This window comes from Octodon degus, unplaced genomic scaffold (assembly GCF_000260255.1).
Source record: "Octodon degus isolate 3935 unplaced genomic scaffold, OctDeg1.0 scaffold00004, whole genome shotgun sequence".
In the NCBI taxonomy this organism is placed as follows: Eukaryota; Metazoa; Chordata; class Mammalia; order Rodentia; family Octodontidae; genus Octodon; species Octodon degus.
This window is the reverse complement of record NW_004524580.1, coordinates 8,853,473-8,865,581: the sequence shown is the minus strand read 5'-3', so window position 1 is coordinate 8,865,581 and position 12,109 is coordinate 8,853,473. Positions and strand designations below refer to the sequence as shown.

General features: G+C 34.9%; 1 protein-coding gene across 1 annotated transcript in view; it reads left to right on the top strand.

The window, feature by feature from the left end:
- The window catches only part of Ppfia2 (PTPRF interacting protein alpha 2), a 536,445-nt gene that overhangs the window by 479,215 nt on the left and 45,121 nt on the right, over positions 1-12,109 (top strand). The window lies entirely within an intron of this gene.

Below are 12,109 nucleotides of genomic sequence, written 5' to 3'. Positions count from 1 at the left end.
AGAAGACAATTAAGTGCTCATGATTCCGACAATAATAAGCTACAGATTAAAATAAGCATAACATTTTTCAGCTTGTGGTAAAATAAAACATTTCTCCTAAGATGGTGTTTATTTCAAAACTCAAGTATATGTTAAGTACTTTAGTTTTAAAAATATGGAATAGCTGTTAGACATTAAATTCAATACTGAAGTGGTACAGCAAGTAGTCCATCTAGCTTTGTGCTTGCTCTTATGATTACTAGCATCTACTTTTATAGTAGCATATTTAAGAGGAGAAACATTTCTCTATCTAAAATTAAACTTATTTTAACTCACAGCAGATTGTTTTGCATCTGTCAGGAAACTGATAGTGTATCTTTTCATTCACATATGATATGGAATATTTAAATGACTTGCAAAATTGGCACATTTTGAGTCTCAGCAGATGTTGGAAAGCAAGCGCGTTCGTCAATAACATATTTTAAGACACATAGTAACATTTTTTTTCACTGATAAAATAGCACCCGTAGAACAGGCTCTTTAAAAACAAAAGCAAAATAATTCCTCAGTTCCACAATCCCCTGGTCAATCACTTCTTTTCTTTTCTCCCAAATATTTATCACATTTTGTTGCAGTTTCTGTTTCCTAAGAACAAAAATTTCGCTATTCACAATTTTGTAACAGACGTTTCCATGATTGTAGCATATAGACTACTCAATTTATCTCACATTTTGTCCTCTTACTTTCTGGGCAGATATTTGCTAAGAAGAAGAGTTATATACTTAAAAGTTGCAGAGCAGCTTATTTATTAGTATTTTACTACTTATTAAAATTAGATACAGTCAGATTTAACAGGAATACTTTGAAAAATGACATTTGAGAACACTATTTCCTGAATATAATTAAATGTGCAGTCATGTTGAATAATAAATATATCATCTTCTGTTACTGATCACTGAAAACTATATTTAGATATCATATTCTGTTTTGAATATCTAAGTCTTATTTAGTTGTGCCAGAGAATGTTATGTTTCATTTGATGATTATTTATGGAGAAAATATTCATTTACAAAATGTTCTTTAATCACAAAGTTGTAAATATTTGTTGAATCTTTTACTTTATATCTAAAGGTATATGAAAACTTAAAACCCAGGCTGGATAGTGGGCATAGCACCTGTCCCTCTAAAGTTAATTCTCATTTCTTCCACCAAGAAATCTTTCAAAATGGCCATCTGAACACCTTTCACAACTGTGTCCAAGGCTGACATGGAGACATGTACTAAGTAGCTTGTTAATTATTGATGGGATCAAGTTAAATCACCCCTTTAACAGGAAAAAAAAATCTGACTTCACAGTGAGCCAAAATTAAACACTTAATGTTTTATTCAGTTTTCACATTGTTCACTAATATTAATTTTATTTTTTAATTTTTATTTATTTAATTTTTTTTGGCAGAACTGGGGATTGAACTCAGGCCCTTGCGCTTGCCAGGCAAACACTTAATCTACTGAGCCATCTGCCCGGCCCCAACTAATATTAATTTTAAATAATTATTTCTCACATTCTATATACTCTTACAGTGAGAACTTATTTTCAGTTCTGTACTTCAAGTGTACCTTGCTTGACTTTTTTAAAAAAGAATTTGCAATAAATTTTACAAAGTACAATTGGAAAATGTGTTAAATAGAATACTTATTTTTAATATAAAACAATAATTTTCTATAAGTCAACAATAGCAAGCATTTCTTACTACAATTATATCCTGTAGCATAAATGTATTTGAATTAAAGAAGCCAGGAAGATAAGGCAGAGTTATTCAAAGAAAATGCTGGACCTGCCCCCGGGGCGTGCTGAGATAGCAATTGAGACTGGTGTGGTGGCGCGCACCTGTAATCCTAGAACTTGGGAGGCTGTAAACAGGCTTATCACTATGAGTTGGATCTAGTAGTGAGACCCTGAACACTCTAAAATACCTTTCCCTAAAATAAAAAAAAGAAAATATAAAAATATTTCCCTTTTATTAGTTGTTCCACGCCAAGAACTCTACCAGTGTAAAATACCATTGGTGCTTCTGAAACACAAATAAGCTAACTCTTATTCGAAATTTACCCAAATCTGTCCTTTTTTGGGGAATATTAGAAAGTGATAAGTTTTCAAATGACTTTTATTAGATATACAAGATACTGTGTTCTTTTTTTTTTTCTTTTTCCATTTAATTTTTGTGTATTTGGTTTAAGGTTTCACCTTGCAGTTCAGACTCTTAGTGATCCTCTTCTTTCAGCTTCCCCAGCACTGGGATTATAGGTGTGCACCAGCACACGCAGATCTGCAAGATAAATTATTTTTAAATTATAAGGTATTAAAGGCCGGCCAAATAGGTCAAATAGCTCAATGGACTAAGGTACCTGCAAACAGTCACAGGGGCTGGGAGTTCAGTCCCCAGGCCTGCTGTGCCTGCCCCGCCCCCGGGGTACATTGAGATGGCAACTGAGACTGGGTGTGGTGTGGTGGAACGCACCTCTAATCCCAGCTCTTGGGAGGTTCTTAGCAGGTGGATCACTACAGGTCTGATCTAGTAATGAGATCCTGTAGACCCTTCCCTAAAATACAGAAGTAAATAAATAAATAATATGGTATCAAAATTTATTTTATCAAATTTTGTCATTCTTAATTATTAATAAATATTGTAGCTCATTCTCAAATTTTCTCATATGTAAAATTTCATTTAAGCTCAATTTTTTAAAAACATATGTTTTTTGTTTTTCATTATGCTTCAAATGAAGTTTCTTATTCTTTTCTGTTGGCTTTTTTGGAAAATGAAAATCATTTTAAGACTTTTATTGAAAAAACTTAAGGCAAAAAAATAATGAACGCTTTCAAAATACTTGACATCATATGTTGTCCACCAGTAGTTGTAATTACTATCGTTGCCTGTCATTTCTGTATCTTTTCCACTGGATGAGTAAATGATGTTTGAGGTCATCATATTTTAAGTTAAACCTATGTTCACCATCCCAAACTCATATCAGAGCTTACTATTGTCTATGGGTATAAGCAGAGTTAGAGAAAAATCTTATTTTCAGTTTGTTGAGATAACAGATATCCACAATTGTCAATCTGTGACTTTAAATTTAATTGGGACAAATCTTCTCTAGAGAAGTTAATTATGGTACATCACAAAAATACCATATGGGGAAGATAGTTTCGGAGAGCATTTGAAAGATTTCAAATTCTTTCAAAGTTTAGAAATTTTTAACGTTGGCAGTCTCAAAGACATGTCTCATTTGGGGTACTTTTCTCATTGAGCACATTTAACTTGCCTAAATCTGTGCTCTTACTTCGTTTCTACTTTTCTTTATTGCTGGTCTAGGCAACAGTTTTGCTTACAGTTCTTTCTGTTGTCCCATGATAGCAAATAGCAAGTCCATAGTCCGAATCTTCTGCAGTTATTTGCCAAGATAAACCTCTCTACCCTTTTCTTCCTGTAGGATAGCATATAATGCTGTGCTTTCACCAGAAGTACAGCCAACTTAAGCTTTTATTTTTTCTTCTTCTATTTTTTTTTTCTTTTTCTTTTTCTTTTTTTCTTTTTTTCTTTTTTTTTTTTTTTTGGCGGGACCGGGGATTGAACTCAGGCCCTTGCACTTGCCAGGGAAGTGCTTATTCTACTGAGCCATCTCCCCAGCCCCCAACTTAAGCTTAAGCCTATTTAGAGTTGCTCAAATTGGTTTGCCTTTATGATCACACACCATGGCTTTGTTTTCTTTTTAAACTGTCAGCCATACACATTTTTCCAGCAGTCCTCTCTAGAGCATAGACAATACCCTCAAATAATTGTGTCAAACTACAACTCATTTTGGAATTCACATGTATATTTTTGGCCGCCCCCTTTCAAATCTGACTGGTTTTATTCTGTGATCACCTAGTATAGATAGCATCCCAGTACTGAATCCTGACTCCCAGAACTTTTTTTTTTTTTAATCATCTACTATTTTTCTGGATTCCAGGCTCCTTTTGTTCTTTAGCAAAATTAAACATCTTAGACTGACATAAAATATAACTGGGCCTCAGAATCTCCCCTCTTCTCTTTTGTTATCTATCATTTCTTTTCTCCAGCTTATTTTTATGACCTTAAACTACCTGCTCAGGATGATTTTTTAATACTAACCACAAAACTAAAAACAACTGTATAGAAGATTAAAGTTATTATAGGACAAAAACCCTACATAAGCTAGCTGAACAAAAATGTCATTTGTCTGCAGGGTGGTCAGAGCAATGAGGGATTATTTGGAATTAAATCCAGCACTTTCACAAAGAGCTGCATGTCCATCCCTTTTCATTTTCATTTTGAGATTGGGTCTAGGTAAATTGCCTAGTCTGAGCCTGAGCCTGCAGCTCTCCTGCTTCAGGCTCCACAACAGCTGGGGTTACAGATGTGCACAAAAATGTCAATTTCTGAATGAAATTCACCTTCCCAAAATTTTACTTAGAGTCTTGATTTGGGGATCTTAGGGCCCAATGAATAGAAACTCTCTTCCTTGATAAGTACCCAATTTATTTCATGATAAGCAAAAGTTCCAAGTAATTAGAGATCAAACTCTCAGTCTAGTTACCGTTAAGGCAGCTAGAATAGAGCTTTTGCATATAGTGTGCAAGAGGGGAGGGAGGTGCTTCCCAAGACAGATGGTAAGGGCGGGCCATGCTTCCTAAAATAGAGTGCCTGAAACAGATCTGGTGGTACAGCCTTCTAAGATTCACAGCTACTTCAACATTAAAAAAAAATTGTAATATCATTTTCAAAATTTATTACTGTAGAAGCAACAAGTATTATGTAAGGGAAATTTTGCATCCTTAACATCTTTGCCTGAGAAACAATTTTTGAAGTTCTTGGTGTTATTTGCATTTTTATCTTTTTTTATTTTTTATTTATTTATTTATTTATTTTTTTGAGGAACCAGGGATTGAACTCAGGCCCTTACCAGGCAAGTGCTTATTCTACTGAACTGTTTCCCTGCCCCTACGTTATCTTATTAGTTTTCTTACTGCCCTCTTTCTTTGGGATGTATTTAGCTGCCAGTTTTTCCTATCACCATCTTTAGAAATGCAAATATAGGGCAGTAGGGAAAGTGGGAAATTTCTTGGGCTGTTAGAGATCTGAAAATACATTTGGCACCAAAATTAATTGATAATATTCCAAAGTGTAGAACTACTGGTGTAAAATAATGTTCCCTCAGAACTCTGAAGTTGCTGCTCTTGTTACATCAGGTTAAATCTAGTGTGAATTCATTGCCATTCTTCTGTATACATGTCAAATTTCACCATCCTTTTTCTTTGTATATAAATTTTTTCAGAATTTTTGGGCTAATCTGTGGAATGTGGAAGTGTCATAAGTATTTGTCTATTTAAAACTATATCTCATTTTTTACATTTATTTTTCATCTGCATGGTTGTTAGTGTAAAAACCACTGTTGTTAATGGTTGTTAAAGATTGATCTTTGATTCCAAAATGCGTGTGTGTAGTGATCAAAATATATTCCTAGGAGCTACATTAAAAATATTACAGTAAAAGCTACATTGTTATTAACTCCCCTCCCAGTACTGTACCTTCCTTCAAATACACTTTGGCGATCCTTCTTGACACTCTCTGAAACTATTCTGTAAGTCCTCTTTGGTGAGTGTCAATGGGAGAGATTTTTAAAGCAATAGTGAATTCTGCTGCGGAGTAACCATACAACAGAAAGGTGGGCTAAGAAAAGGATTGCAGTGTGTCTTGAAGGGTTCTATTCAGTGGATCTGGTACCTTGAGACTTCTGGCTCTTCTCCAAAGTAAAAATGACCTTGAGAGGTAAACATTTGCAATTAATTCAGGCACTGAAACAGCAGGCATAGTTCAACTGAAGACACTCACATGGAGCACTTCCAGAACTGCTTCAGAAACTGGCTGGAATGATGGGATAAGTGTGTTTAAAGTGAGGAGAAGTATTTAGAGGGAGTTGAAAGGCAGTGTGTGTTTTACTGTAATATGTTTTTAAATGTAAATGTTGACCATATTTTTATCATACTTCATATATCACACTTTAAAAAATAATCTTTTATTTATTTATAAGGTACAGAGTCTCGCTACACAGCTCGGACTCAAAACGATCCTTCTGTTTCACCTCCCTAGTGCTGGAATTACAGGCATGCGCTACCACACCTGGTTTCAGTGGCAGACTTGAAGCAGGGCCAGCACATCCTTCAGTACTGAGGATCAAACCTAGATACTTGTGCTTGCCAAGCAAGGGCTTAGATTGTTGAGCTATCGCCCCAGTTCCTATATCATGCTTTTTAATCGCACCTCATATTTATAGAAGCTAATGAGGGCAAAGAGGAAACTATAACTTTAACTTTCCTGATCTTACCTAGGAAGGGAACATATTGAAACTGACAAAATGTGGGGAGTTCCTTATGTTCTCAAATATGAGTTATAACATCCTTAGCTTAATTTTTTTTTTTTTTTTTTTTTTTTTGGTATTTTAGGGAAGGGTCTACAGGGTATTCAGGATCTCACTACTACTAGATCAGACTTGTAGTTATCCACCTGTTTACAGCCTCCCAAGAGCTGGGATTACAGGTGCACAACACCACACACAGTCTCAATTGCTGTCTCAGTGTGCTCAGGGGGTGGGGCTGGCACAGTGGGCCTGGGGATTGAATCCCTGGCCCCTGCGCCTGTTTGCAGGTGCTTTAATCTGCTGAGCTATTTGGCCGGCCCTCTTAGCTTAATTTTTATGTGTTAATGTTCTTCTCCTTCCTTTTTGACAATAATTTGTTTTAGTAAAACATATGCATGCTGAAATCTTTTCTGAATATTAATATTGAGAAACAGCATACAAAATTTAATATCTGAGCAATTTATCATTATCAATTTTTATATAGAATGTTGGTAATATATTATTATATACTAGAATTTTCTCCTTTCTCCTGCATGGGTAGCACCAGTAAATGAACACTGGCTTCATATTGGAATCTATTTTTTTCAACATCATTAAAATGAAATTAACATCCCAGATCAGCCATCAGCAGCTCTCTCTCCAGAGAGGCAGCTTTATCCTGTGAGTGTGGCAGTCACAGCTAATCACCACCAATGAATCTGTGTGCTAGAACTTCAAAGACATAAAAGTGAAGCTCTATAGATTTAGTTAATTTATTCCCATCACAATCCTCAGGGTCTCCTTCCATGCATAATCTTTAATGTGTTTTGAGAGTCTGCAGTTTTAATCTTTGGCATTTGGGAGGCTCAGAGTGTGTATATCTCTTAAGTAAAATAAATGTCACTGTAAATATTCATACTTAAAGGTATCACAAACTCTCCATGACATTCGTTCCTTTAATAAATATTTATTAAGTGCCTGCATGTCAAATTAAATTTATAGATAAATTGTGGCTCAGAAGTTTTTTGTAAGACATGGGAAAATATTCGCTGAACACATTTTCCTATCTAAGTAGTGCTATGTACATGAAAGGTAAAAACCAGCACTCACGTCCCCAGATCTATTTTGGAGCCACACTCTAGAAATGGGCTCCATTTAGATAAAACCTAAGGGATGACTCCTTAATATAGTATCAGAGTCTCTCACAAATTCCTGAAACAGAAGAACCAGGGTGCATCTAAAAGTTTAACAATAAGAAATTATGATCTCTGCAGTGTTCTTAGGAAGCAGGTGTTTGTGCTTGAATCCGCATCTTATGGTCAGGGGTCCATTTAGTAGACACAGCTACCGGGTGAACTATCCTGGGCAACTACCCCAAAGGATCTAATAAGTAGAATAGTTTAGAATTTAAACCAAGTGTTCTCCCCATTTTCCTGGGGAAGTGTGTCCCTGTTTTCTACTTAGACTCTATGGTGTTCCTTTTGTACCTGCAGTGAGCTGCCATTGTTTTGCCATCCGATCACTTGTAACCCTGCTGAGCTTCAACCAAAGGCAATCAGAAGAATTCCCTGAACCGAAATAATAATAAGATACAAAGAACAGAAGCCAAAATGGATCTGAACTTTGCTAGGAAAAACAAAGCTCGGGAAACTTAAACGCTTTCTTTGGGCTATACTTAGATACACTCGATCTATTTAGAAGAAGGAAAACAACATGAAAAGGATAGTGCTAGTTTGAATCAATCATGGAATAGAAACATTATGGAGTAAATACAATAGAAACTGTGTTTTCTCTACAACTTTCCCACAGAAGAGATATTTTTCATCTAGGAAGAGTAAAATAAGAATTTGTAAGGGAAATTAAGCTCAAGGTAGTTACAGATAATAGGATAATTTATTTTCTAATTAAATCCCTATCATTTGTGTGACTGAAATAAATCCTGAATCTAAAGCATTCAGGATTAATTGAGCAAGTGATAACTTTTGCCCATTCACTTGGCCTGTTTTACCTCAAGAACTATGTTACAGATTATTTCTATTTCAGTTATAGATGTACATTTTTTAAAAAATGCTTAAAAAGAGACAAAGAAATAAATGGTTGAACAGAAGTATTTCAAGAGTCATGACCATTTCTTTAGGTCAGTGGCTTTGAAGAGAAAAAAAAACAATGTCACAGCCTAAAGAACCTATTGCTTTTATTTAAAAGATTTTCCTTAAACTAATGACCAATGACATTTTTAACCAGAGGAGCTGAATAAATAAGGATGACTGAGTCAGATAGATGATGCACATTTGGCTCTTCCTAAAATGGTAACAATAACATCAGATTTTGTCAAAGTACAAAGCCAGAAGGCTTATCCAAGTGTTTGGAAAAATCATTTTTAAGGAAGTCACTTGCAAAAGCATCCATTGAAGGAGATTATTTTTATTTGCTATGTTTATGCATATATAGATAGGAAAATATGCATATGTAATATGATATAATATACTATAACTGACTTTAACATAAATTATAATTGAATATATGTGTAATTTAACTGAAGCTTGTAAGAAAAGATTCATTTTTTTAAAGATAATAAAAATAGTTTAAAAAAAATAGAAACTACGATTTCTAATGAGGTCCCTTTTAATCCAGCTATTCCTCTCCTGGGTATTTTTCTCAGAAGAACTGAAAACACAATACCACAGCGATATATGTGCACCCCTGTTTATAGCAGCACGATTTGTCGGAGCTAAATCTTGGAAACAACCTAAATGCCCATCAACTGAGAAATGGATTAAAAAAGATGTGGCATTTTTTTTACACAATGGAGTATTACTGAGCTATTAAAAAAAAAAGATCAGCACAAGGCTTTTATAATAAGATTTCTGGGGGCCAGGGAGATAGCTCAGTAGAATAAGCACTTGCCTGATAAGCACAAGGGCCTGAGTTCAATCCCTGGTTCTGCCAAAAATAAATAAATAAATAAATAAATAAATAAATAGATAGATAAATAAATAAATAAAAAGATTTCTGCCAAATAAAAAAGTAAAAATTGCTTGAAAAATATTTTAATAATTTTGATATCCACAAAAGCAATAATAGTCAAAATTCTATGCATTGACCATATCATACATGGGAATTGTGTTAATTTCTGGAAAATAAATGAATATATGAAAACCGGTATCTAGGGACAGCAAGATATATCAGCAGACTAAGCGCCTGTTTAGGCAAGCACAGGGACTGGGGTTCTATTCCTGGTACCACATGCGGCATTGTTCCCATCCACAAATGCACTGAGCTGGTGAATGAGTCTGGGTGTGGCAGCATATGACTATAATTCCAGTGCTGGGGAGGCTGAAAACAGGAGGATCACTCCGAGTCTGAGCTGCATAGAGAGACTCTGTACCAAAAATATTAATAAATTAAATAAATAAATAAAACCAACATCTCTTCTGAGGAATATGATAAGATCTTTGATTTTTTTTTTTTATAACACTGTGCCATTTGGTAAGTACTTTTCTTCATATCTGAATGCATCAGTGGAAGCTGGGCATAGAAACCTGCAGGATGACAAGGGAAACAGAAAGCTCATAGTAGGGGAGGGAGCACTTACCTTTCTCTGAAATGGTCAGACCTGATATCCTGTGTGCTTCTTTGCTGATTTTTTTCCTTTCCTTATTCTTCTTCCATGTGCTCCTTATGCTAGTCTATAGTGAGTCTTTAAAAATCTCTATAACCTGTTGATTTTGTTCTTTCTAGCTCAGAGTATTGTACTACAACAGTCTCCCTACACTCAACTTGCCTGTCAGTAATCCGTTCTTATGCTTCAGCTAAAGAGATTAATATGATGCATATCTCCAAACCTGCTTAAAATCCCTCAGTCATTCCATAGTTACCCTAGGATGAATTTCAAATGCCTTTATACAGCCTGTACAATTAAATATCTAATTTTACATGAAACAGTAAGTTTTAAGTAGGGGCTTGATTCTGTTAGGTTTATTGGCAAGTTAATAACAAAGCAGTAAAAATCTAAAAACTTATTGTTAAGGAGCTTTGAATATTTCAGTTGTTTGAGGTGAAATGTTTGTTTTTCAAATTTAATTTAATTTTATTTTTAAAGAGTAAAAACAAAAAAAGAAAGCAAAAACAAAAACAGAAATAGAACAACATACAACAATACCTATGTACAGTTTCAAAACTAAAATAGCAGATTAATGATGGCTGTTACAGTATATATTTTTATCACTAAACCTGACTCAGATTAACACATATAGATATGCAAGATTGGACCAATAATTGAACATTAACACTTGCTTTCAATAACTCTTAATTTTTTCTTAACCTTTTTACTTTTTTTTAATTTATTTTAAAGAAAATATAATAATTCATAGGATGTTAGAAATGGTACACATTTAGAAGAACAAGATGAGAGGTATTCAACCATGGTTTTTGTGTTGTACATTGTTGTCTTCGATATAGTTGCTCAATTTACAGATAGTAACTATAGAATTAGTCACAGTGAGAATTTTATTTATCTATTTATTTACCTACTTATTTTTTAATGTATTTGGTACAGGGTCTTACTACGCAGCTCAGACTCTTAGTGATTCTCCTGTTTTCAGCCTCCCCAGCACTGGGATTACAGGCCTGCTCCACCATGCCAGGGCTCAGTAGCTGGCTCAGTGCGTCTGGGGGCTGGGACAGTGCACCATATGGTGTTGTGAATCGAACCCTGGTCCCTGCGCTTGCCTAAGTAGGTGGTGCTTAGTCCACTGAGCCATCTCACCAGCCCTCAAAGAGAAAATTTAAACAATAAGCTATTTTCAAAGAACTGATGGTATTAGGAATAGGATCATCTCAGCTATCCTGTGTGATAACTTGCATGTTTTTTCTCTCTTCCTTTTTTTTTTTTTTTTTTTTTTTTTCGATCTCTTTTCCTTTCCTTTTGAGGTAAAAGTTAAGGAAGTCATATAACGAAGTATAGTGATGCATGACATTCAAGACATGTGAACCATTTTCTTTGATTTCTTAGGCTTACTAGGTCTTTATAATGTATCTATTTGTTTTTATGAATCTTGTCATCTGTCTTATATCCAAAAAATAATTCCTATTATCGCTCTCCTACTATCCTGTTTGGATAATCTTGTATCCAAACGGCTTACTTATTCACAAGTACACCTTTCAGTTTTTTGACTGTCACTTCTTATGCCATCCTCTGCCACATACTTTACACTCCCTGTGGCCATGGTCTAAATCTGATCACCGACCCAAATTGTTTTTGAGACCTAACCCAAGTATATCATTTCTTGCTCATCATGGTCGTCTCCCTTTTCGGTTTTCCATATCGCAATCATCTTTCTTAAACTCTGTACTTTGTGAGTGCATTTATCCTTTATATCCTCCAATCCCTCAGATAAGGCTTCAAGTTCAAGTCGGAGTCTCCGTATTGCTCAGCTATTCTTCAATTTCTCTATTCCACTTTCATTTGGTAATATCTACTTGTTATGTCCAGAACCACCACCGAATTCCTTTCTCTTCATACCCATGTAGCAATGATTGTGCTTTTGCAAAAATTTACAGCAGAAAAATATGGACCAGGTTCATTTGCTTCTCCACATTTCCCAGTAACAATAGTACTTCTATTTCATCTTTGTTCTTTTACTGGCTGCAAATATTAGTGTGTTCTGCCCTAAAATTTGAGCTTATGGAGGGGGGAGAGAGAGAGAGAGAGAGA